Below are 18,947 nucleotides of genomic sequence, written 5' to 3' on the forward strand. Positions count from 1 at the left end.
GATTTGGATATAAAATCTTACTGTTTTCCTCTTTGCAGGGAGCCCAGTTAACCTTCTGTAAAAATGTAGGAGGAAATGCTTGTCCAGTCCCTTTGATTTATGGTCAGGGCAGTGCATGGAAGCCCATGGAAGCAGGACAACACGCATTTGTACCTGGTCTCGCCTATGTTGGGCTAGCAAAAAATTCAACTCTATGATCCTATTATCAGTTGCTTATAGACCTCATGTCCTTCTCCCAGCATCCCCCCCCCCCCCCCATGTATTTTAAATCAGTAAGAGCTCTGTTCTGTATCTAGGGTATATGGAAGTGCCTTTGTCATGTCAGCTTATGTGTTGAACTCTTGTGGACTTCTACCTTGCTACTGGGTCATGAATGATGATGCTTTGTTTCCATTTCTGTTTTTCCAAATAAAAGCCTTTGAAACCTTCATTTATCTAATTTCCCCACATTCCCCATGTACAATCTCTCCTTGGCTGTCCTACTGAAGTTTCCTAACATACTGTCCTGGTTTCATTTGGGATAACGTTAATTCTTTTCCTAGTGTCTGGTACAGTGCTGTGTTTTGGACTTAGTTGTTACTAAATAGTGCTTACTGTAAGTCAAGGGCTTTTCAGTCCCTCATGCTCTGCTAGTGAGAAGGGGCACAGGAAGCGGTGAGGGAGCATGGCCAGGACAGCTGACCCTAACTAGCCAAAGGGATATTCCATATGATAGAACAACATGCTTGGTATATAAACTAGAGGGTGTTGGCCAGGAGAGGCTGATTGCTGTTGTGGAATGGTCTGGGCACTGGTCAGTTGGTGGTGATCAGTTGTACTGTTCATCACTTGTCTTGGGTTTTATTCCTCTCTTTTAGGTATTTCCTTTTTCATTATTACTATTATTATAATAGTAGTAATAATAATAATTTATTATTATATTTTATTCCAATTATTAAACTGTTTTTATCTCAACCCATGAGTTTTATCTTTTGTTCTTTTCCATTCTCCTCACCCCACCGATGGTGGGAAGGATGTGAGTGAGCAGCTGTGTGGTACTTAGTTGCCGGCGATTAAATGGTACTAGCTTGACCTAAGGAAAGACGGAAACATGGGCTATCTCTGTTTTTCTCTTCCTTGTAGGAATTGCCGAAGAGATTTATTCTCCTTACTCCCCCTCTCTGCATCCTCTTATTCTGAAAAATGGGTCTCATTTTTGTTTGGTTTGTTCTTGTTGTCCCCCTTCTTAAAAAAAAAAAGGCACATTTAAAAGCAGCGACACTTTATATTGAGCTTTATAAATAGCCAGGTTTTCTGACATATCTGTACACTCAGCTCAAAACCTGTCTTTGAATGCAAATGCGCAAAATATTCATTGATGGGAAGATTCTGGATAATACTGTAGTCTAACATGGCTGCTGTCACAGTGGTACATTTTCTTCCACCCTTCTTTTTAACAGGAGTGGTGTTTGTTACCTTTTAGCAACTCCCACACGAGGTTGCTCAATTCTGACATACTTTGCTTAACCCCAGGTTTCTGCATGTGTCCTGTACAAAACTTAAATTGTTGCTGTTCTTAGGCACTACAAGCTGAGCCAAAGGAAATGCCAATACAGGGGAAAAACTTTTGCTAGATTGTTCCCTCTTCATTGTGCCCCTGCTGTTTAGATATATCTTTTAGACTGTAAGGAGATTTGAAAAGAAAGTATGTTGAGGTTGTGTTGTTATGCTGCTTATTCAAACCTGAGCATGTTCAGCACATTGTTTTTGTTAGTTTGGTCTCGGTCCTATTGAACTCACAGGATTCTTTCAATCAGCTTCTGTGGGAGTTGGATAAAGCTGGTGGTGGTAAATGATTTTTCAAAGAGCTATGCTGTTTTTGTTTGTCCTTATAAATATTTTATGGCATCATAGCTCTGTAAAAATGCTGTAGTTTTGTGCAGTACATCTAAATAAGAATAAACCTACACAAGATATTTTTTTTCTTTGTGCATCAAAAGAGAAAAGAAGAAGGGAGAGTTAAAATGCATAATGAGGCACAGCAAGTTTCTGGTGCTGGGTAATCTGTGTTGTTAGATTTAGTAGATAGATATACTAGGAAAAAAAAGTCCCTTCTGCAGTATTTAGAATTGAATGCTAACATGGGATATTAAGCTATTGTGTGTGATATTTGGGCTGGAAATGGAAAGATCTGTGAGTAGTAGCCAAAGATTAAATGGCATACCAAGACTCGGAATCCTTTCTTGACCCTTACAACTTTCTCAACTTGGTGAACTAACCTTTTCCATTGTAAAAATTGAGTAAGACCTCTTGTGTTTTTTTTCTTTTTGTTATTGTTTTAACCATCCAGGGAAAAATGAAGTTCTATTGAATTAGTGTTCCTTGATTACTTTGTAACAAACAGCTTTGTTTCTGAATCTGTCTATATATTCGCACAACATGGGAGTGTGTGACTAGAAGTGAGGCCTGAAGAAAGGTTCTATCCAATTCTTTTTGATTAAACCAAAAAATCCACAGAACTTGACAAAAAAAAAAAAAGGGGGGGGGGGGGGCAACTAATTTGGAAAATTAGAAACTTTTTCTTTGTCATGTGCAAAATAAACCCTCCAGTTGTTATTAATTCCTAAGAATTATTACCCTCCATTTTAAGAATAATTCCTAAAGTTTGATTCAGATGAAAATGGCAGATGGAGCATAAGTGTTAAATAGGTTTTTACATAATTAAGAAATGAGCAGCAGCCTGTGACTTTGAATGTTTGTATCACAGAATGAGGATTCTCCCATTGCTAAGAATCTATTAAATTTGACAATCAGAGAATTCATGGTTGACTTGTGCTTGGTGGTCTGTCAAGTCTGAAGCCAGTGCCATTTATTGATGTTTATAAACTCTTTACAGAATCTAGATATCGCTTTGCACAGAAACACTGGTACTAAGATTTATCCATTTTATGACTTATCACCTGTGCAATTTATGTGTATGTGTGTTTAATAACTTTAAACATTAATTCAGTAGCAGCAGTTTATGTGCTCTGTAGTCTCTAATACATCTTAACTTAGCTCCATAGTTTATTTAATTGAAAAAGTAGAAGGCTTTGGGAGATGCAAAATAAGTACCTTTGCAAACATATCTGATATTGTTCGGTTTGCTAAGTTAAGCAAAACACTTTTAACATGGGGAAATAAAGGAGGAAAGCTGTTTTTCAGAGTATAAAATATCTGGATGCACTACTTAAGCAAACAAAGAAGAGGAAATACTGGTGGTTTGAATGTAATTCTGAATTTATTTCTTTCCGGAAAAAAAAGGCTAATCTTAATTATTTATTTGCATGGAAGTCTTGAGGTGCTCCGCAATGTATGCAAGGGCTGGGCAATTTTATGTATTATTGATGAATTTTGCTTGCTTGTCAGATGTTCTAAACAATTATAATTGAACTGAAGTTATTATACTTAAAGTTTTAGTTGCAGGACATATACATTTCCAGTAAAACTACATTTTATTCTTTAAAATATAGTTTTCATAAGTTCTGTTCTTTATCAAAATAACTGTTTTTCTTTTCTAATTTCCCTGTAGTCCTTTTCTTTTGACCTCTCCCTTCCTGCTTGGAGAAAAAGGCCTTTGAAGATGAAGTTAGGGGACACTCATGTGGAATTGAAGGTTACTGAATGAGCTAAAAACTAAGACAGATAAAAACTTTGTTCATGTACCGATAGAAAGGGCAAAAGTAGTCTTTAGAATTAGAAAGGCTCCATTATGAACTTCAAGCTGTGATACTTCTCGGTGTCTAGAGAGTGAAAGGTTCATCAGTGTTAACAGGCATAGATCCAGAGAGTACTGTTGGTTTTGGCCCTTAACTTGCTTCTCCTTTGCAACTACAGCTGTATGATTCTGTCATCATGTTTTTACATACAAACCTAATATAACTTAGACTCATGTTCTTGTCACCTGAGCAGCAAGCGTAAAACTGACATGCTTTACCAGTCCTCGGAAGTGGGAATCATACAAGCAGTTATTCTGATGCCTGCCAGTCAGCTGACTAATCTGGTTGGGGTTTCCGGGTTAGTGATGATCAGCCCCAGCACACAGGCTGGTGCCACCACAAGGAAGGAAGTGGGCTCTACTGGCAGGCCTCTTCTTGCTATTCTGAGATGCAAACCACAGTGGGACTGTTGCCAGACAGACAGGACATGGCAGCTGTGGCTACCACCTGCAAGACTCTGTTATTGCTTGTATGCAATGTCTTCCACCTTTTCACCTGTCTGGTATTAACATGGCCACATCTAAATGACTCTATGATCATAATTTTTAATACACTTCTGTTTAAATGGGAACACTTCCAAAGCATGCACTATCTCTGGTGACATGTTCCTGTATGTGACACTTGTTTGACATGTATTTTGGTAAACTTGGAAAAAATGACTTGAAGTATTTATATCCTTTTAACAAAATCCTATCTTTCTAAATTGATGATGTTTTTATACTTTAGTGTATTTTGCTTTTTAAAAAAGTTTATATCAATAAAAATTCTTTGCAGCTTTCCAGTCTCAAAATGTGGCAAAAAGCTATATGTATATAGCTGAAGAGAGAAGAGGAAGATGGGTTAAAACTAAACTGCAGTTTTGATACACAGTAGCTCTTCTATTAGCTATCCAAATTATATATGTTTTGTAATAATGTGCCTTGGTTAATTTTGACAAATTAAATGTATTTATCAGTGGAAGAATTGACTGTTTTGTACATCTAAGTAGTTTTATGTTTCAAATGTATATTTTATGATCTGTAGAGGCAGTATCATGTCAAAATTACAGAGTGGATGAAGGATGGATGATTCTTCTGGAGCCTGTAATATGCTACCAATTAATTCCTTATCAGAGTGACTCTTAGTAACATGAAGTTGTTCCTCTATGATGGGAAGTCACTGCTCTGCATCCTTATTTGTAGCCTTCACCCAGCCCGTAGGTTGTGAGTCTTTGTGGGTGCATCCTAAACAGCAGGATAACTGGAAAGTTGCCACTGGTGATTAAAAAAATGTCTGTTTTCACCAGGCAATCTAACTCTTGACCAGTTTGGGCATTTGAGAAAGCCAAAGTTGTCACTAGGATGCCTGCATCCTAGGTGCTTGCAAATACATCATTTCTCCAATGGAAACTTTACTGATTTGCTTTAAATGTTGTTGGAATTTAAAACAATGGTGATTTGAGCTCTTAAGTAGCAGCAAGGAAAATAACTGATTGGGGTGTTTTGATACTTTGAACATACTTGGGTGCAAAAGGGTGCGAAGGATCTGAAGAGATACTGACTTTTGCTGGGGAGTGGATTTCCTTCCCGTCTTCCCCAGATGCTTTCCTCTCTTTTTTTTTCCTTATAGCCATAGAATTTGAGCCAGCATGAAGGATCTTCTTTTTTTCAGCACTTAAAAATCTGTGAGAAGACTTAAAACCTGCCAGTTGTGGTCCCATCTGTATCTATTTGGACTGCAGGTCAACTGTATGATCTAATTAAAACAAACAAACTGACAATCAAGCAAAAGGGCTTTTTCTTCTAAACCTCTCTAGTGAAAGTGTCCAGACATGGGGAAGCAGGATTGCAACAGCGATCCACTGAGCTAATGTTAGTGTTGAACACTATTTTGTTTTGCCCCAGCAGTTAATGCACTCTTTGATAAGGTGCTTTCTGAGTTTCAAAGATGCTTCCACCTGTTTGGACACTGAAGTGAGCTGTACAGGTATCACCAAGTTTTTTTGACTGCACAGTTGCACAGTGCTATTTCAGTCTATTTTTGTTTGAAAGTGTCTTTTAAAAGGCTGAGAAATGTAATGTAGTAGCAGTTGAAGTCCGGTACCAATATCACAAGACAATTATTTCTTTTCCATCTTGCCCTACATATTTTTTTCTTCTTTACCCCCCTTTTTTTTAATGCAAGGCCAAACATGAGTGGCTGATCACCTTGAGCTGTCCCCTTGTAATCAACAGGATTACACTTATCACATACAAATCAATATAAAACCTTAATCCACCAGATAGGGCTACTTGCCAGGGAGTCACTGTGAGGGAGGGCAGCATAAGTCTTTTTCCCTAACAAGGGGTGCTCTTCAGTACTTGAGGGTGGCTCATGCAGCTGCTGTGGTAGAATGTGAGGGTCAGAATCAAGCACTAACTCTGTGCCAACAAAAATACCTGCAAATGATAGGAGAGCACTTGAAATCCTTCCAGTGCTGTACACCATAACCAGGCAGACTGCCAAAGCCATAGCTTTTTAACTAAACAAACAAACAAAAGAAGCCCTTAGGCCACGGAACAAGAAAGTTTGTGCTTCTAACAAAGAAAAACAAAAATTTTTTCTGGAAAGGTAGGGTTTGTGTAACCAACCGAATTAAAACATTGTAGTACCTGAGGGCATAGGGATCCCTATGGATTTTTTGCTTCAAGACTTATTTGCATGAGGATCTGTGAAACTATTCTTGACCTACATAAAAGCTTATTATGGTTGATGCTTTATTTTAGGAGGGAGATTGTATAGGAGATTGTCTGCTTTGAAAACATTTCTGATATGGTGAGGGAAACATCAAACAAGATTACATCAAAAGGTGAAATAGACCCCCTCTAAGGGGAGGAAGAGCCACATGCAATTCTATACATCTTTCATATTAAAAATAAACAGTGCAGCTTTGCATAGAAGGGCTGAAAATCAGATTTATTTTTTAGAAGAATTAAATTGCTCTAGCATTTCAGGTATGGCAGTATCATGTATTGGTCGCCTTGGGTTCAGATTTAGTAATGTCCCACAGAGCTGTCCTCCTCACGTTTTCATAGTTGCTAAAAATTCCAAGCCAGCTGTGCCAGGAAAACAAACACTGCAGAGGAAAGATGGGTCTCCAAATCTGAAGTGATCCATTTCCATTGTTCTTCAGTTTTTATTTGGTTTGGCTGCTGACCTTTTACCATCCTGACACTCGATGGATTCACTGTATTGACAGGATGTGTTTGGAAGCTATATTAAAAAGATGATAATGGCAGGAATACAGCTAAGCTTTCTTTCTCTCTGTGTTTTGAGGAGGAGTCAGGTTTGTATTTTTTTTCTTTTTTTCCTGTGTGCGAGATAATGGTGCAGTGAGCCTTTATAGGCAGCAAATGTCAGGGTTTCAAACCTCTTGAAGACCCAGTGATCCCTGGTGCTAGGGAGTAGCCAGCTCCCATGGAGAGCACCTGTATGAGCTCTGATGTGCTGGTGAGCTATGGTGAGGAGGAAGGCAGGCATTGAAAGAGGAAGCTGCAGGAGGTTTGCTGTAAAATGCTTCTTATTAGCTCAGGTCCTGGGGCCGTCTTGCATGAATGATGTCAGATGTGGCAGGGGTGAGGACTGGGGATGTGTGGTCTTGTGGAGCTAATACAGAAGTGGTGTCTGTGGATAGCTAATGTTTGAATCCAGCAGATGAAAAAGGAGCTAATTTCTCACAGGACAGAGAGCAATTTGAGGGGATCAGAGGGATGGCATAGGGAGTGCTCAGGTTATTGTTGCTGTCTGCTGGATTTGTGCGGCCAGGGTCCCTCTGGGCTTGCTGCCAGCCGGGTGAATATGAAGCTGAGTCACCCCCGAAGCAAACCCTGTTTTTCACTCCTCTGTCCTCCAGAGCTCAATGTGCTGTCTGGGTCTGCAAAGGCCACCTTCCAGCTATGTTGGGATCTCTGCCCACAGCCTGCCTTGAGTTGTAAGTGTACCAGACTGCTGCTGCTTTCCCCTTGGCTCAGATGATTTAGGATCAAGAAGCTCAATTCTCCTCTCCTTTGCAGGAGAACAACTATCCATTTGCTCACCACAGTCATGTTTGCTGGCCAGGGAGCTTATACCCTAACTGTGTGCTTGCAGCAGAAGGTATTGCATCTTCCATCATACCCCATGCATTAATTTTGAGTCAATCCCACATGTCTGGTGTGTTTATTTCCTTAGAGCAGTAGTGTGCATGGGGCACTTCCTGGTGCAGAGGGAAATAGGAGGTGCCAGCCCAGTGAGTATTGGAGCTATGCAGCTTTGCTACCCCTTCATGCTCCTTTCTTAGCTATAGCTGGAGCTCCTCTTGCTCTTTTGACAACTTCTTATTTCTTGACTCATCTCTAGCTTCTACAAGATGTGGCTATCTTTATTATTCTTTTGTAATGGTTACTAAAAAATCTTGTTTTCTCCCTCCCCCCTTCAATGGTGCATATTTTAATATACATTTCATTATTATTTTCTAACAAAAATCTTACTGGATTTAAGTGAATTGTAAATTTAGGCACGGTATTGTAAGTGCTAAAAAATCTTAAAATATCTCTATATGAAAACTAGAGTGTTACTGCACGCTGAGATCTTACCAGCCTTACAATATTTGCCTCTTTCTTGAAACCTCAGATTCTGAGTTCAGCGGCTTATACAGGAGAAATACAGCTTTTGTTGCACTGTTACTAGACACCTTGGGAGAAAATGAAGCTTAACAGTTTCTGAACCCTTCTTTAAAATAACACATTTGTGAAAATTTTCCATTCCCTGCTTTTTTCTTGGTAGTGTTCTCCCTTCTCCAAATGTTTATCTTGATCCATAAGTGCAACATCTTTTATTTGTATCTTCAAAAACCCCTTTTAAAATTGCCTTGGATTTTACTGCACAGCATAATACTTTTCCTTGAAAAGGTCCACCTATGTGAGGAGTGCTGTGATTACATACACATCAGTTTTTGTTTAAAAAGAGGGATGACCCTTGAGACCAGGGAACAAATCTTAAAAAGATGATCTCTTGATTTTAAGTGTGTATATATGTATTATTCTTTTTGTCCCCCAGGTGAAATTCCCGGGGTTAAATTCCAACTCTGATCAATTATTCTCTCAATATCAGTGTGTGAAAAAAAAACCCTTCTCACTATTTCCTTCCGGCTATGACAAACACAGTAGAACAGCAAGCATGGTATCTAGTGCTCGGCTGGGCTGACATTTTGGTGCAGGCAGCTGTGAGGAGCAGCTCCCACTGCCACCTGCCCGGGCCCGTCCGTGCCATGTGGAACAGTTCTACTCTTATTCCCATTGCATACAGCATGGGATGGAACCATCTCTGGAGCTCTGTCTTGGGAGAAGAACTACCTGGAAGACCTTGTTTTTATTTTCCTTCAAAAATTCTTGCCTCTCATGCTTTTTTTTAAGCAGTTCGCCCTATCTCCTTTATTCTTGCTCTTTAGATGAAGAAAAGAAATTGCTCACCTTGGTCAAAACCAGAAATGTCGTCGAGTCTGTTCATCTAGATACAACTATCTTCCCTTTTCCCTCAGTGGAGAGGAAGAGGAAAAACTTATGTTTACCTGGGATTTATCCCAACCTTGCCCTCTTTATTTAGAGCAGCTTGTATGTGTGCAGTCTGGCACGCAGCTCTGTTTAACACCTCTTATTAATGGAAAGGTTCTAACTGTTTTTTGAGACTTGAGAGGGTTAATGCATTAAAGCTGACCAAGATGTGAATGGGAGTTGTCTGAATCTCTAGAGCAAACTAAAACAAGAGTGACATGAGAAAAGCAGTCATCTATTGTTGCCTGATGATAGAGAAGTTTTAAAAAATCAAACACTCTAGTATAGCCTGACTGTGCACAGAGAAAAACCTAATTAATTATAAATAAGATGAATAAATAATTTAAATATATCACTTATTTCTCCTTTATAGTTTAACTCATGAAAAAATCATTTCAATTGGAAATTTCAACTCAATCTGAAACATAGAGAGGCATGATGGTTCAAGATAGATGTGAAGTCCTTTATGATTTTCCTTCAAAAAATATGAGCTTTTTTTTTCATTTTTTTTTTGTGCAAGTTGGGTGATTGAAAAAAAAAAGAAAAAAAGACAGAAGCAAAGTTCCTTTGATAACGTAACAGAATGTATTTTTAATTTATGAATTAATAAGTATGTTGTATGCGATGTCCAATTTGTCAAAAATGTCTTAGTTCCCTTAGCATTCATGTTACATGCATGAAATAGATGGAGTTTTCCCCATTAATTATAATATCCTATTTTCTCAAGAGTAATGAAAAATGATTCATTTCTCTCCTGTGGCCCTAACTGGATCCTTGGTATTACTGATGAGGGATTTTTCCATTTATTTTTGACCTTGTGAAACTATTTATGTTGGACTCAGTCATGATGAATGCAGTGGGAACCGGATAGATTAAGGGTAAGAGCGTAGAACTGGTAGGCTTGTATCCCTTCTACTTGGTGATGCCACCTTGCATGCTGCTCTTAATATCCAAACATACTTGAGTTCACTTGGCTCTACTGGAAGTTCTTGAACACTGAAAAACATGCCTGTTGTCTATAACTATAGAAATAATTGATGATTATTTTTATATGATTCATGATATGCCTGATGTGATTTTTTTTTTACTCCCCCCCCCCCCCCCCATGTCTTGCTTTTACAAATTTCAGTGGTGTTGAAGTTAGATCTATGGAGAAATAAATACAGGCCTGTGTCTTTATGCCTTTCTATTTATTTTCATCATGTTTAAAGAGGGATATGTAGCATCTGTATGCCGATGAATCTCTTAAGCACAAAATATGGCCTGATTGATTAAAATTACTGCTTTCCCTTTTAGCAAATATTCTCCAGTTTTGTTTTCCAGTTTTCGCTATGCAATCTTCCTGTTCACTGGTAACTATCACTGTAGTATATGCAAAATACATGCATGCTTACATCTGGACGATTGCAAGTAAGTTATATTGAATGTGGTGTGAAACAAAGATCTTATTAGAACTCAACTGGAATTATGCCAAGAGGAGATCAAAATTAGCAGAGATAGGATCAGAGCAGCAGCATCTGGTGACCATTACTGAACAGGAAAGTGTGCATAACTATGAGACTTAGGAAGTAAGATGAAGCTATTTATACAAGTGTCTTAACGGCAGAGAGCGTTTAGCATACAGACATGTATTTCAGGTGAAATCTTTGCTACTATTTACCAGAGGGGTGGACATCTCTTTTCTGATGTTTTCTACAGGGTGACTGGCAGGGAGATGTTTGACTATGTTCATATATATCTTTTTATTTAAGATCATATATTAAGATCACAGGTTCTGTAGACCATTGGTGATAGGGTGGTTTGATTTAATGCAGTCTAAGGTAAGGAAGGAGTGATAGTTGATTTTAGATAAAAGACATTTAGGTACCTGTCAATATGTTACTGTCCACTTGCTAGTTAGACAGGTGATGAGCTCTGACGGTACTCTGTGGAAGCCAGCCATTATAGCCAGTGGGGACCAGAGAGCTACTCAGCCCATCCTGAGGTAGACCTTCGGCTGGGGACTCAGTTGCCTAAATCTAGTGGTTAGTATTCCTTTGACTTCTGCGACATATCCCACCTTGCCATGAGCAGCTGTTCTTGGAAGGTTTAGGTCCTCCTGCAGTTCCTGTAGTTATCTGCCAGCTTTATATGGGTGTCTTATAGAGCACTAGATTATTATCTTTAAGCAGCTGAGTTCTTTCCCCTTCTCTCCTCCCCTCAGCTTGAAGAGGTCAGCTACATCTCTCCATACATACACTGGAAAGTTAGTTAATAAGCTACGATGTGATTTAGAGTCTTGGATTTTGGTGTCTTTGTCCAAAATCGAGTTGAAACCTCCAAAGAATAATACAGCTTTTAATGAGTCTTTTTGGTGCCAGATCACCCAAGAAAGACCTGGGTTGTTCCCAGCCTGCTCTCAGGTGCTGGAATCCATCTGAGGTTGCAAAATTTTTCTGTGGTCTCCAGAGACCCTACACTAACTAGTCACTGATATTCCAAATAAATATTTTAATTTCACATTCAGTGGTACTGCAGGTGTTTTAACAGATCAGTTAGTAACCGCTTTTTGAGAATGGTAGTTTAGCAGCAAGAGTGAATACTTCAACCATTGGTTCTGTCCTTTATGATCATGCAAAACACTGAGATCTGTTTGTGTATTGAGGAATTTCTATATTCTTAAGATTATTTTATCATTTTGCTGTAACTTTTTGAAACAAAAGACTTAATTTAAAAATTCCTAATATTCCAGTTTCCATTTAAGTCTTGTGCTGTCTCTTCAATGCATGGAAGTCCTGATGCCCAACAGACTAGATGTGCACATCTATGTTTAATGATTTAACAAGCCTTTTCCACCTTCTGTTCTGAATTTCCTGAGAAGAGCTTGTGAGTGTGCATTTCTGATGAAGCATTTGATGGAAAAGCATTGTGATCCCCCCCCCCCCCCCCCCAAGTACATTTTTGTGCAAATCTGGAAAGCCTAATTTTCAGCTTATAAAAGAGTCAGACAAGGAATGGAAAGAGGAGGGTGTGTGTGGGGAACTAAGGCTTTAGAATTAAATTGAGTCTAAAGGTGTACTGGAGAAGTACTGATGAAACAAGCTCTTTGCTATTAAGCTTCCTTCCACTTTTATCTGTTAAGGCTTTTAATACTAAGGGCTTATTTTATTACTTGGAGGTCTGAGATTTTAGTGTTTTCCCATGGCAGCATTATAAACTCATGGATGGCTTGTTAATGATACAAATATTTTGTTTTGTGGCTAATAAAACAAATGTCACTTACGGTAAGTTACCCTGTACATTTATCCAGTTCAACAGCTGCTTTAATGTCCTCTGACAATCATATTAGCTGCTATTACTAGCTAGCGCATGAAAAGCTGCAAAAACCTCTCTTGAGAGATAGTACCACTTCAGGTCATCTGTTCAAGGGCCCATATGCCAACAGGCTGCTCTGCAATGCTGGTTTTATTCTGTGGTAAACTGGCTGGAGAATAGTTTTCCCCTCATATTCTTCTAATTGCATGGTGCAAGGGTTGATTGGTTGCTGTTTTGGTAGTTAGTTTGTTTGTTTTTTTGTTTATTCTTTTGTGGATTTTTTTGTTTGTTACTTTGTTTTGGTGCGGGTTTTTTGTGTTTTGTTTGTTTGCTTGGTTGTTTTTTTTTTTGCTTTGAGGAAAAATAAAGGAGAAAAGCCTTCATTGAAGAATAATGTACACAATATACAAAATCATGTAGCTGAGCTGTTTGTTATGAATTTGTTTGCAACCTCAGCGAACAACCCAACTACAATTTCTGAATAACTCTGGAAATGAACTTCAGCTGATAGTTTACCCAAACTAATGCTCATCACTCTTGCAAATCCAGTCTAGAAGTCCTAACATGGTGAGTCTCCAAGTGGAATATTTTCAAAATGTGGTGTAACCAGAGATTTTGTATGTTGAAATCTTGCTATTAATAAGAAACACTGAATTGCTAAATTTCACAGAAGAATCTTCCTGCACACTGGAAGAGAACAGCAGTGCTGGTTACGCTGGGAGAGATTGACGGAACAAGACAGAACAGAAAAATCTCCTGTGGAATTTTTTTCTTCTCCCTACTGGACTTGAACCAGCAACTTCAAAGCGAGCATGGAAAAAGAAAACAGAAAAAAAATTTTTTTTGAGAGTGTACAAACTGAGTAGTCTAGGCCAAAATCTTTTCTATAACAAACATTAAATGGAATGGATACAATAAGAATGGATAAAGATTTCATGAAATTAAATCAAAGCACTTGGGAAGCTGGAGATACAGCTTCCCAACTATTGTAGTGTAGTAGAAATAAATAGGATGATGTGAGAAAACTTCTGAAGTTCAGAAAAAATTACTAACATTTTAATAAGGAACAGTTTACCTTTTTATTTTGTCACCTTATCTGTTTAGTGTACTTTAAACATCGTATAAAGAAAGTCTTGAATGCCTGGAGATATTGGAAGCCTTTGTTATATACACCAGCTTCTAATCACTGCTATAATTTCCATCCCCATCAGGATTTTTTTATTTTGGCTTTTGTTTTTTTTTTTTTTTTTGTGGTTTGTTTCTTTGTTGTTTATGTGTTTTGTTTTTCCTTAAACACGTGCTCTCCTTATGGAAAGGTAAGATGACCTCTGAGTAATATGGTAAAATGTATTGAATTGGACTTTTTTCCTAGTGGGTGAAGGAGAATATTCTCCAGTGGATGCAACTGCTACAGACCTGCTTGGATAAAGTGGCAAAGATGACTGCTAATAGGAAGGCAAGCAGTGTTACTGAGTGCAAGAAAAACTCTAAATTATATTCAAGATTTCTGCTCCATGCTTCATTGAAAAATAGATGCTTATCTGAGAAATGCTAAGGTTGGTACGTTAGTCCTTCGCTGCTTGACCTCAGGCCCTGCAGCAGCATTAATGCTTGGAGAAGTTGTTTTTCTTGTTCTGTCTTGAGGCTCTTTCATAGGCAGTGAAGAGAGCTCCTAATGCCCCTTGAGTAATTTTATTCACAGCTTTGATGTGAGGCTGCTGCATGTCAGGCAGATTTCCAGCCCATAGTAGTCCAGGTTCTAGCTGCGGTTTAGGACATCATTGTATATTGATTGCATGCTATTGCATATTTAGAAATAAGTTCAGTGTAGGCCAGATCCCATTAACCTTTCAGGATACTGGAGATTAAATGCATTCATTGCCCGCTTCCTTTTGTTTGTTCATTTGCTTTCAGGGAAGTATTTCCATGTACTCATGGTTTAGTTCTGGTGGTGAAATGTTTGTCTGAAGTTTGTCTGAATCTAGATTGTTTGGTATGCAGAGTACTATGGAGTATGTCGCTAACCTCAAAATGCTTCCTCCTTGTGCTTGCTGAAGTTTAAAAAGGTTGTTCAGTTTGAATTAAATGTAGATGTTACTTTTGTGTGGTTGTTTCACTTGCGACTCTATTGTCATATTTTTGTGTGATATTTGTGAGAACATAAAACCTGAAATAATTCGTGTTTCTTCAGCTCCAGCCCTTTGTGACAACAGGCAATTGTAGTAACATCATTTAATCTTCATCTTGAACTTACTGGTTAGGTTGTTTGTCCCTTTTAGTTGCATGGAGAACTTGCTTTATTAAAGGCTTTAAACCAGTCTTGTAATTTCCACTTCAAATATTTTCACAGCCAGCTTTTTTCTCCTACCAGTATTATGCTTCAACTTAAATATGTCTCCTACTTCTTCAGCGCGCACCTGTCTGATGCAATCATTCTTGGAGGAGGACAGTATTTTATGACTCCACTGACTTCTAAGCATTAGAGATCAGGTACAAACATAATTGATCAAAATTAGATTAATTTCCTTCCAGAGAGTATCACAGAGTAAAAAATGAATAATTGAGCATTTTATTTTAGTTCTGTGTGGGATTTGCCTGGTACCTTTTGACATTTAATTTTGTTAAATATGACATTGAAATATATATGAAAATTCTTTGCTAGAACACTGTTCTCTGCTATCTTTCTATTGCACCTTTTAAAAGAATCAACTCTTTTGTTCGTGTTTATAACACTTAATGTCCCTTTATAAACAGCTGTTTCAAAATGCAAGCGCAGACACTTATTTCATTTAGTAGTATGTAAATATACTGTTTTGATTTAGAAAGGTATGTGTCACTGCACTTACAATTATTTCAACAGTTATTCTGGCATTGGGGCTCACCTTTTTAGTGCAGGGATGAATATATAACCTCAGGAAATAGGGTGGAAAATTTGCCTATACCACTGTATTGTCTGACATTTTAATCACATAAGCAGTTCATCAGTGCATGTTAAAGTAGTGGTTGATTTTTATCTTAAAATATTCCCAGTTTTACATTTGCGTTCATTCCCTTATCGGTCCCCTACTCTTTAGTACTTGCACTGCCCTTGACATGATCACTTGTTTTACACTGGAAGAACCTGCAACAGCCTCTCTTTGCCTTCATCTTGCATCCTTTAAAGGGCACAGATGCTGCATGAGTCTGTGGAAGTGTTCACAAAGACAAAAAATTATGTCTTAAAGTTATGTTATGAAATTATCACTCAAAAGCTGTCCTACTAAGATCATTTTACATCTTGGAAACATGCCCCCATTCTTCTCCATTCTCCTGTGTCTCAATTGCAGTTTTGAAATAGCTGTAAATGTTAATATCTCCCTTAAAATCAATCCTTAATGTTTGTGTTCATCAGGGGAAAATACAAAACCCTAAAACACTGCTAGCACTGAGCACTAGCATCAGGAAAAAATGCACAAGTTCTTCTTAAATGTATATTAAAGGTTATAATATTCTTTTAAGACAACTCACTGGTGTATATTCTTGTGCTCTGTAGCTCCAGCAATTTTTGTCCACATCTTGCATGAAACCTAAGCTATATTTTTGATAAATTTTGCTGTTAATTCTAGTATTCAGAGATTAGTGAAACTTGAGTATTCAAAGTAATGGGCATGTTTAAAACACTCTATTAAGGTGTTAGGTATAACATATACTCATTATATCATAATGTAACACTTACCTTCATAATGCAACAGCATTAACAGTATAATAATGTTTTCAAATCAGGGTAAGGTATCTAGCATCCCTTCTAACCTCTATATGTAAATTGAATATTGAGTAGATGCTTCTCTTGTCTATATGAATATTTCTTATGGTATGTGAGATTCTGGTTGACCTATATACAAGTCCTTCTCTCTGGTAATCAGATTTCTGTCACTGTACATCTGCCATGTTCATCCATGAGCCTGTACTTTGCTGGGATTGCCCATGGAGTTTGAAGGCTCTAATAAACTCCATATTCTTAAGGTTACTCAGTTTTCTGTTTTAGATAAGTATGTAGTATTTCAAACCTGAGTCCCTCCCAGAGGCAAGAATTCTTGTGGAATAAAAGATGTCAAATAACAGCTTCTTAAACTAACAGCTTCTAGTAGGTTTATACTTAGAAATCATTGTCTCTGCACTTGGAATAACTTAAAAGTGTTTGTTAATATTTGATGGCATGGTGAAAACACTTGTTATGTAGATTTATGGAACACACGCATGTTTCATCTGGGCATAAACATTCTTGTCCCCTATCCTTTAGCCAAAGCTTGGTAGGTGTAAAGGCAGGTCTGATGAAGCACATGTGCCTCCTAGAAAGTGGCTGCCCTTAAGTGAACTCAACTCAACTAAGTATTGCATACTTAGATGGTGTGCTTAGGTGACCTTAGCTTAGGTGACACTGGTGTGAGAAGAAAGCCTTTACATTTTGTTTAGTAAACAATATGTCTGGCAAAAAATTTGTAAGAATCTCTGCAGTTTTTAACTTATTACCTGAATCTGTGTGCTGAAGAAGGGTTTGTTGTGTTTTTAACAGCTAGTGGTAACATCTGTTAGTATTTTTGATAGGAATGCACTCTGATTTTCTAAGCTAATAATTTGTAAGAAATTAGATTTGGGATCTGGAAAATTTGGGCTAAAGAAAGGTCAAGGAATTAAAATATTATTATAGGCAATAAAACCCATATGGAATACAACATTATGCACTGAAGAGGAATTTCTGTCAGGGCAGTGCATAGGAAAGGGAAAGGACAAGGGAAACAATGAATGTAGGTTTTGGCATTGAAAAGCCAGTGGCAGTAAACAACTGGTTTCCATATGAAACAAGCATGCGATACCTTCAGTCTCTGTTTCTGTCATGAAGGACTAATAACTGATCTCAGACGGACACCTGTAGTGCATGCTACTGTTATGTGCTGGCCTCAGCCATACTGCTTGCCTCCACTAATATTTGCCAATCCTGGTGAGGAATTCAATTTATGTGCATAAAACCAAAGTTGAGTTACCAACCCATGCAGCACTGTGGCATAGCACCCTGACCATGCTTGTCTGTAAGCTCACTTGCCAGATGTCTAGGCTAGCTGCCTTTAACCTACCCTCTTGCCTCCTGTAACCTTTGTGTGGGGTATGGGACTGAGTGGCGCAGTTGTGCTGTATGTGTGTGTCTAGAGGCATTGGCAGCTGAGTGAGATGTGGCAGAGCTGAGCTGTAAGATCTGCCTAGTCTGAACATCATGCTGGTGCTGGCCATGATGCTCAGTTCTACACTACTGTGGGAGAGGAGGGTGAAGGGGTGGAGGGAAGAGGGGGTGCAACATGGGTAGGCACCCCTGTGAGCGAGCATTCACATGCAGGCAGCACCAGCAACCAGGCAGCCTGTAGACAGATCCATTAATCTGTTCAGCCTTGCTGCCTGTCAAAGATAAAAGTCAAACTTGTTGTGGGAATGCTGCCAGACTCGGGTCATCGTTGTGCATACAAGACTTGCCCTAGAGAAGATTGCGGCTTGTCCTGAGAAGATTAGGCAAGAGTGACAATTGTATTTTTGTTCTGGCTGTGCTACACAAATATTGCCAATTACACATTTGTCCTGCCATTTAATTTGGTCTGATGATGAGATGATGTGTGTTGCTCATTCTTAATGGGCATGTTTCCTTGGTGCTTCTGCAGGAAATTATTAGGACTGTTACTCTCCAATTATGTAATGCAGGTTACTTAAGCCTATGTATGAGTTGTTGGCTATAATGAGACCAAGGATTAAAAGCAGCATGTGTTCCAGGATAAATAAAAAGCTTTGGACTGACCCAAAAATAATTTATTGTGACCTTATCCAGCAATAGAAGAATTTAGATAAAGATGACCTTTTGCTGGTGTTAACCTGTAATGTCTCTACTGACTTCTTACTTGCAAAAAGAGACCTTGCTCTAATCAGTAAGAGGACAAACTCTCTAAGGCAGAATATCTTGTTTCTAAAATGGACAAAACTATATGCTGAAACAGACGTTACCAATTTGTATACCTGTTCATTGTAATATGGAGGAGTCAACACAAGTTGTAGTAATGCACATAGCATCATTGGATTAGGTTAAAGATGCCCAAAGTGGGGCATGTGCCCCACTGGAATGCACAGGGGTGATGGCTCCTTGCTCTGCAACACATAGGTAAGAGCACCCAGTGAGTTGGCAATGTGGAGAGCTCAGTGTGATGCTGCACACAAGGATGCTTCAGCCTCTCCATGGGATCTGCTAAGCTGAAATCCACATCACTGACCAAGAGCATGCCAGCAGTGCAGATGAGGAGAGGTGCCTGGGCATCCATGCCCCGTGAGGCTGGTGATGATGTGGGATGTGCCT

The 18,947-nt window shown here is 38.6% G+C and overlaps 1 protein-coding gene across 2 annotated transcripts in view; it reads left to right on the forward strand.

Annotated features, from left to right (window-relative positions):
- The window catches only part of DSCAM (DS cell adhesion molecule), a 455,521-nt gene that overhangs the window by 26,044 nt on the left and 410,530 nt on the right, over positions 1–18,947 (forward strand). The window lies entirely within an intron of this gene.

Source organism: Pezoporus flaviventris, unplaced genomic scaffold, assembly GCF_033815535.1.
Source record: "Pezoporus flaviventris isolate CSIRO_AGI_PZ_B2104156 unplaced genomic scaffold, CSIRO_AGI_Pfla_v1 ptg000015l, whole genome shotgun sequence".
Classification (NCBI taxonomy): domain Eukaryota; kingdom Metazoa; phylum Chordata; class Aves; order Psittaciformes; family Psittacidae; genus Pezoporus; species Pezoporus flaviventris.